The 6,108-nt window shown below is 31.2% G+C and overlaps 2 pseudogenes across 1 annotated transcript; both read left to right on the top strand.

Moving 5' to 3' along the window:
- The first annotated feature begins 621 nt into the window (after positions 1 to 621).
- On the top strand, positions 622 to 1,827 carry LOC146887113 (uncharacterized; annotated as a pseudogene).
- Positions 1,828 to 2,819: 992 nt separating this feature from the next.
- LOC114182245 (uncharacterized) lies at positions 2,820 to 5,853 on the top strand (annotated as a pseudogene). The gene is made up of 7 exons (XR_014994234.1): positions 2,820 to 2,902; positions 3,380 to 3,479; positions 3,799 to 3,864; positions 4,149 to 4,355; positions 4,435 to 4,563; positions 4,643 to 4,915; positions 5,193 to 5,853. The product of XR_014994234.1 is annotated as an uncharacterized LOC114182245 (transcript).
- Positions 5,854 to 6,108: the final 255 nt, after the last annotated feature.

Here is a 6,108-nt window from a genome sequence, read left to right as displayed (position 1 = left end):
TTTAATAGTTCTAAGAAACCCCATTTGTATAAATAATTAATAGAATCTCAAACAACTTTTCTGACCAATGATTATTATGTTTGTTCTAGATTCTTTAAAGTTTATACCGTAATTTCTAAATTCCTTTTGCTTGATTAAACTGAATGGCAATAATTGTATGAAAATGTTAGTATGAATTCCATGTTAGCAAGAATTCCATGTTAGTATGTATCATATTCTAAAGTTTAATTGATATATAATATTAATTAATATATGTATTGGATTCTCTAAGTGTTTCCCTATCACTTTACCATTTAATTGGAGAAAGTTTTTCGTGCGAAGTTTCACTAAATTTCCTAGCCTTGGGGAAAATAGAAGTAGAGAGAACATTCAGGAGTTGAGAACCTCCAATAGAGGTGGGTTATTGAGTTAGCATTTTATCTTATTCATGTTCAATTTAAATTTAAATTAAATGTTGTGATATGAAGATTGATTTCATTATTTTATGTTTTAGTTATATGTTATTACCTAATATTTGATTAAATAATAAAATGTTACATGTTATTTCATTTGTGACATTTTTAGGCACTTATGTAAAATTTTAAAAGAAATTGACTTTTATGTTGTGGTAATTTTGTATTAATGGAAATCCCTTAAGGTAGAAAATGGGTGTATAAAAGATTGGATGCTAATAAACATTTGACATATGAATTTAGAGAAGGAGTGTATGAGTTCCTACAATATGTTATTGGTTAAGAAAAGTTTGTAGAACAAGTGAAATGTTAAGGTGTCCTTATGTTAAATGTACATGTAAAGTTTTCCAAGTATGTGGATTAGTTGGGTTAGATCTTTATGAAGAGGGATTCATGTCTAATTATTATTGACAAACAATTCATGGTGAAGAATTGCCATAATTCGTCCAAGTGGATGTTTAAAGTGCAAATTATCGAACTTGTTAGCAAAGAGATAAATTAGATCATTTCTATTAAATGATCATGGATCATGTTGGACCCTTAAATGCCCATTGTATGCAAGTAGAAAGTGTAATTGAATCAGAGTACATGAATGAAGAACCTGATCCTCAAACTCAAAAGTTCTTTGACATGCTTATCGTTGCACAAGCACCCTTGTGGAAAGGATGTGAGAATCACTCATAATTGTCAGCTTCTTTGTAAGCTCTAAGCTTGAAATCTGATTATAATATGTTTGAAGGATGTTTCAACAGAATGGTCCAACTTTTGTGGAGACTATGCCAAAAGATCATTAAATGATTAATAATTTTTTTGAAGCTAAGAAGTTAGTGGCAAAATTGGGTTGTGGTTGTACAAAAATTTATTGTTGCCCAAAAGGATGCTTGTTGTATTATAAAGAAATTTCTCATAAAAGCATGACTAATTGCTCTATTTGTGGAATGGATCGATATAAGATAATAACCAGGGGAGGAATTGAAAAGAAGATTGTTGTAAAAAAGTGTGGTACTTTCCTATTATCCCAAGACTAAAAATGCTATACTCTTCAATGGCCATTGCACCTCAAATGAGATGGCATAATGAGAATCAAAGGAACCTATCTATTTTGTGTCATCCATCTGATGCATAAGCTTGGAAATATTTTGATAGAATGCACCCAGAGTTTAGTCAAGACCCAATAAATGTCATATTAGGTTTATGTGCATATGGGTTTAATCCTTTTGGTCAATATGAAAAAAGTTATTCTTGTTGGCCAATTATCCTAACTCCATACAATCTTCTACTTTCCATGTGCATGAAAAGAGAATTTATGTTTTTGACAATTTTAATTATAGGTCATTCAAATCCAAAGCATAAGATTGATGTGTTTTTACAATCACTTATAGATGAGTTATAGATCCTCTGGATTGAAAGGATGTTGACTTATGATGTGTCATTGAGGCAAAATATCACAATGAAAGCTACTTTGACCTAGACAATGAATGACTTCCCATCTTATGGCATGTTATCAAGTTGGATGACTTCTGGTAGATTCGTTTGCCCCATATGTATGAAAAAGAACAAAGGTATTCTCTCTTAGTCATAACCACAAGATCTTCTATTTTGATTATCACTGTCAATTCCTTTCACTTGATCACCCATTTAGGAAGGATGAAAAGGCATTCAAGAACAAGTTTGTTGAGACTGCCCCCCTCTTCCACTTTTGTATTTGGAATATGGTTGTACAATTACCACCATTCATTAAATTACAAGAAGAGAATATTCCTGAGTATGGTATTAAACATAATTGGAAGAAACAAAGTATATTTTGGAGGTTGCCATATTAGGAAACCCAATTTTTACGTCATAATATTGATGTTATGCACTAGTAGAGAATGTCATGAATGTGTTTGACATTGTGATGGATATCAAAGAAAAAACTAAGGATGCAAACAATGCTCGATTGGATGTAGCAGAAATATGCAATTAAAAAGATCTAAAATTGAAAGACATTGGTCGTAGCAAACTTATCAAACCAAAAGCAGCATATGGATTCACCAAATCTCAAAGAGTATCTATTTGTGAATGGGTTAAAGAACTTACTCTTCTATATAGATATATTTCCACTTTAGGTAGATGCGTTGACCTTAGTAAAGGAAAGTTACATGGGATGAAAAGTCACGACTGTCATGTTTTCAGGCAATGTTTACTTCCAATTGTCTTTGACTCATTAGCAAAACCAATTTGGAAAGTTGTTGTTGAATTAAGTCTTTTCTTTATAGAATTAACTTCCATAACATTAAATGTTGAACACTTAAGGATTTTGGAAGAAAATATACTTCTGTTGTTGTGTAAAATGGAACAAATATTATCACCAGGCTTCTTTGATCCATGGAACATCTTCCAATTCATCTTCCTTATGAGGCAAAAGTTGGTGGTCCAATCCAATATGGTTGGATGTATCCATTTGAGAGGTATAAAATTACTAATCACTTTTACAACATTTGTTGTTTATTCCTTCATTTTTTAAGCAATGCAATTTACATTCTTTATTAGGTTTTTACATTCCCTAAAAAAGAAAGAAAAAAATAAAGCTAGGGTGGAGGGCTCTATTTATGAAGCTCACTTGGTGGAGGAAACCTCTACATTTGCCTTATTTTATTATCGCGATCATGTTGAAACAAGAAGGACTAGAATCACTCGTAACCTTGTAGTAAGTGAGGGTTCTTCATGTAATCCTTCCATTTCAATTTTCAATTATCTAGGAAGAGCAATTGGAAAATCCATGACATATTATCTTAACCAAAGAGACATGATGTTTCCTAAGTGTATGTTCTTCAAAATTGTGAAGAGGTTCAACCATACATTGAGTAAGATGATGTTTACTCCTTTCACACGCATGTTAATTATGTTAATTTGTGGGGTTTGAGTAATTGATATCTTCTTTGCAGTATTTATGTTGAATATTTACAAGAGATTAGTCCAACAACTTCTGAACTTGAAGTTGGTCGGGACATTTCATCCTATTTTGCTACATGGTTCAAACAATATGTAGGTGTTTACATATTTGCTAGTTATACAAATTTCCTATGTAGATTGACATAGTATAATGTAAATCTTTTATTTAGGTTCTCAATCCAGAAAATAATATTCAAGATCCATTATTGGTTAATTTGGCATGGGGTCCTAAGAAAAAAGTTGAATCATAGCATATTTATGTTATCAATGGATACAAATTTCACATTGTTCTTTGGGGTGAAGTCATGAATTCCTCTATGGTCAATTAGGGTCATATTTCCATGGAATATTGTCTAACATTATTCAACTGGAGTATAGTGGCTTGACAATCATGAATTTACTTCTCTTTCAGTGTGAATGGTTTGGTAGTACTCCTAATAGAGAAACTAAAGTAGATGATAAGTATGGAATCGTTCAAGTAAAGCAATCACAAAAATATAACAAAGCATATGATCCATTCATATTTGAACAACAAGTAGAGAAAGTTTATTACACCAAATATCCAAAGGGTCACCAAGGTCGGTATAGAGTAATTAAGACAAAAACTCGTAGTAGAATTGTTGATAATATAGTAAATCAAGTTGAGCATGAGACTCCATACTAAGATGATAAGCTTTTACAACTTCAAGTACTACTACATGTTGATTTAGACTTCATTCAAGATTCTCTTGTTGATGTCAGTGGTGGGGGAGAAGAAATTGATCTACGCATCCTATTTGTGAAGGTCCCCCACTTCCTACAATGCAGGAGCATCATGTTGATAATTTTATAGGAGAATCATCTCCTGTCACCTTTTCTACAAAGCCCACTATGAATCAACCTTCACCTATACAAGGGTTAGTTGCACCTAAGTATGAGTCTGACAATGTTGTTAATCAAAGGTCATGGCTTCATGCTTAACAAAAAAGAGTAAGTAAAATTTAATTTATTTTTTATTCTTCGACATGTCATTATTTGCATCTACCATTTTGACATTATGTTTGAACAGAGATTTACACCAACAAATGGTCCTTCTACTATAATCTTACAAATCATCGAGCAACAATTTGATGAACACAACCCCAATTGGAAGAAAATTCGAATTGAACTTCGAGACAAATGATTTGGAGAGTTTAAGGTAATTCCAATTATGTTTACGTTTAAAATGCAATTTTATTATTCTACTATGTTTGTTTCCTAACTTAATTTTCATGTAGAAAAAGTATAAGTGGGATCCAAAACAAGAGCGAGTCATAAGATCAATTTTTGATACAAAAGGCTCAAGTATTCTGAAAAATGCGATGAACAAAGTTAGGAGTAGTCAAGATATAGGAACCTGAATTCCAACAATTGTTCAAGCAGCCTACATTGGAGTTCTACAAAATTCTAAAACAAAAAGTGTTGTTGCCAAGGCAAATCGGGCTGTTGAGAAGGGAGTCTCTACATATTATAGTGGTTCCATATCTACAACAACTCAGTTTGAGAAAATGGTAATCTTAGTATCTATTTATATTTTATATTTAATTTAAATACAATATATTAGACATACGTATTCAATTTTTGTTGTGCTTAAATATATGTAGATTAAGAAGCTAGAATGACCACCAACTACATGGGAGGTTGTAGAAAGAACAAAAAAAAAATTAACAACTGGAAAATGGGTCATGATAAGATCTGTGACCTTGCGTATGTTTAAACTTTAAGTTCTAATTTAATGTTTGTTACAAGTTTTCTTCAAAATAATCACATTTTTTACTTCATTTTTAGGACAAATATAAGCAATATCGAGATGAAGCCCAACAACATCAAATGCTTGAAGGATCATCTTTATAAAAATGTCATATCGTCTCCATTGATGACAATGAAATATACTTTATTGTATTTGGAGGTGGAAATAAAAAGGCAATGTGTATGGACTTGGTGCATTAAGTAAAACGTTTACTACTTCTATAGGTGCTTACTTTACCAACCAAACTCTAGTAGTTCATCAAATAAAAGAAATGTGTGAAACTACTCAAAAATTAAACGCTAAACTTATGGCAAAGGATGCCAAGTAAAGAACACTTGAAGAAAAGATAGAGCTCTTGATGAAAAATCATGAGAAATAAAGTGAATGCATGCTCCAACAAGAAGGGCATATGTGACAATAAAATGAGCAAATAAAAGTTATTTTGCAGCACATCCAATTAAAGAATCCTATGCCAACTTCTCCTCCTTATGTAGTAGCTTAGCCTTGTGATGGTAGACCATAGGACCATTACTTATAATTTTAATTGTATGATAACTCCATATTTGCTTAGAACTATTTCCATTTTGCTTTAATGTTAGATCATGTAACATATATACTTTTAATTTTTTATGTTAGTCTTTAATACATTATATATTTGAGTTGATTGTTATTTAGCATAATTAAATGTCAAAATATTATAAGCAGGTAAAAATATGTATATAAATGTAGCACAAGAGATATTGTTGATGAATTTTTTTTTGCCATTGATTTAACCATCGATTTAGCCACTAAAACATATTTGTAACTAACTGTTTCTAGTTTTTGTCACTGATTTAGTGATCAAAAAGTAATTTAATTAAAAACAATGATTCATTATTAGCGACAAAAAATAAATGGTCGCTATTTTATCACATCTGTGACTGAATTACCAACCAAAGTATTTTAAATATATAT

Source organism: Vigna unguiculata, chromosome 4, assembly GCF_037176805.1.
Source record: "Vigna unguiculata cultivar grain cowpea cultivar isolate G323 ecotype 2 chromosome 4, ASM3717680v1, whole genome shotgun sequence".
NCBI lineage: Eukaryota > Viridiplantae > Streptophyta > Magnoliopsida > Fabales > Fabaceae > Vigna > Vigna unguiculata.
The sequence above is the reverse complement of the archived record's forward strand: the minus strand, read 5'-3'. Positions and strand labels throughout refer to the sequence as shown.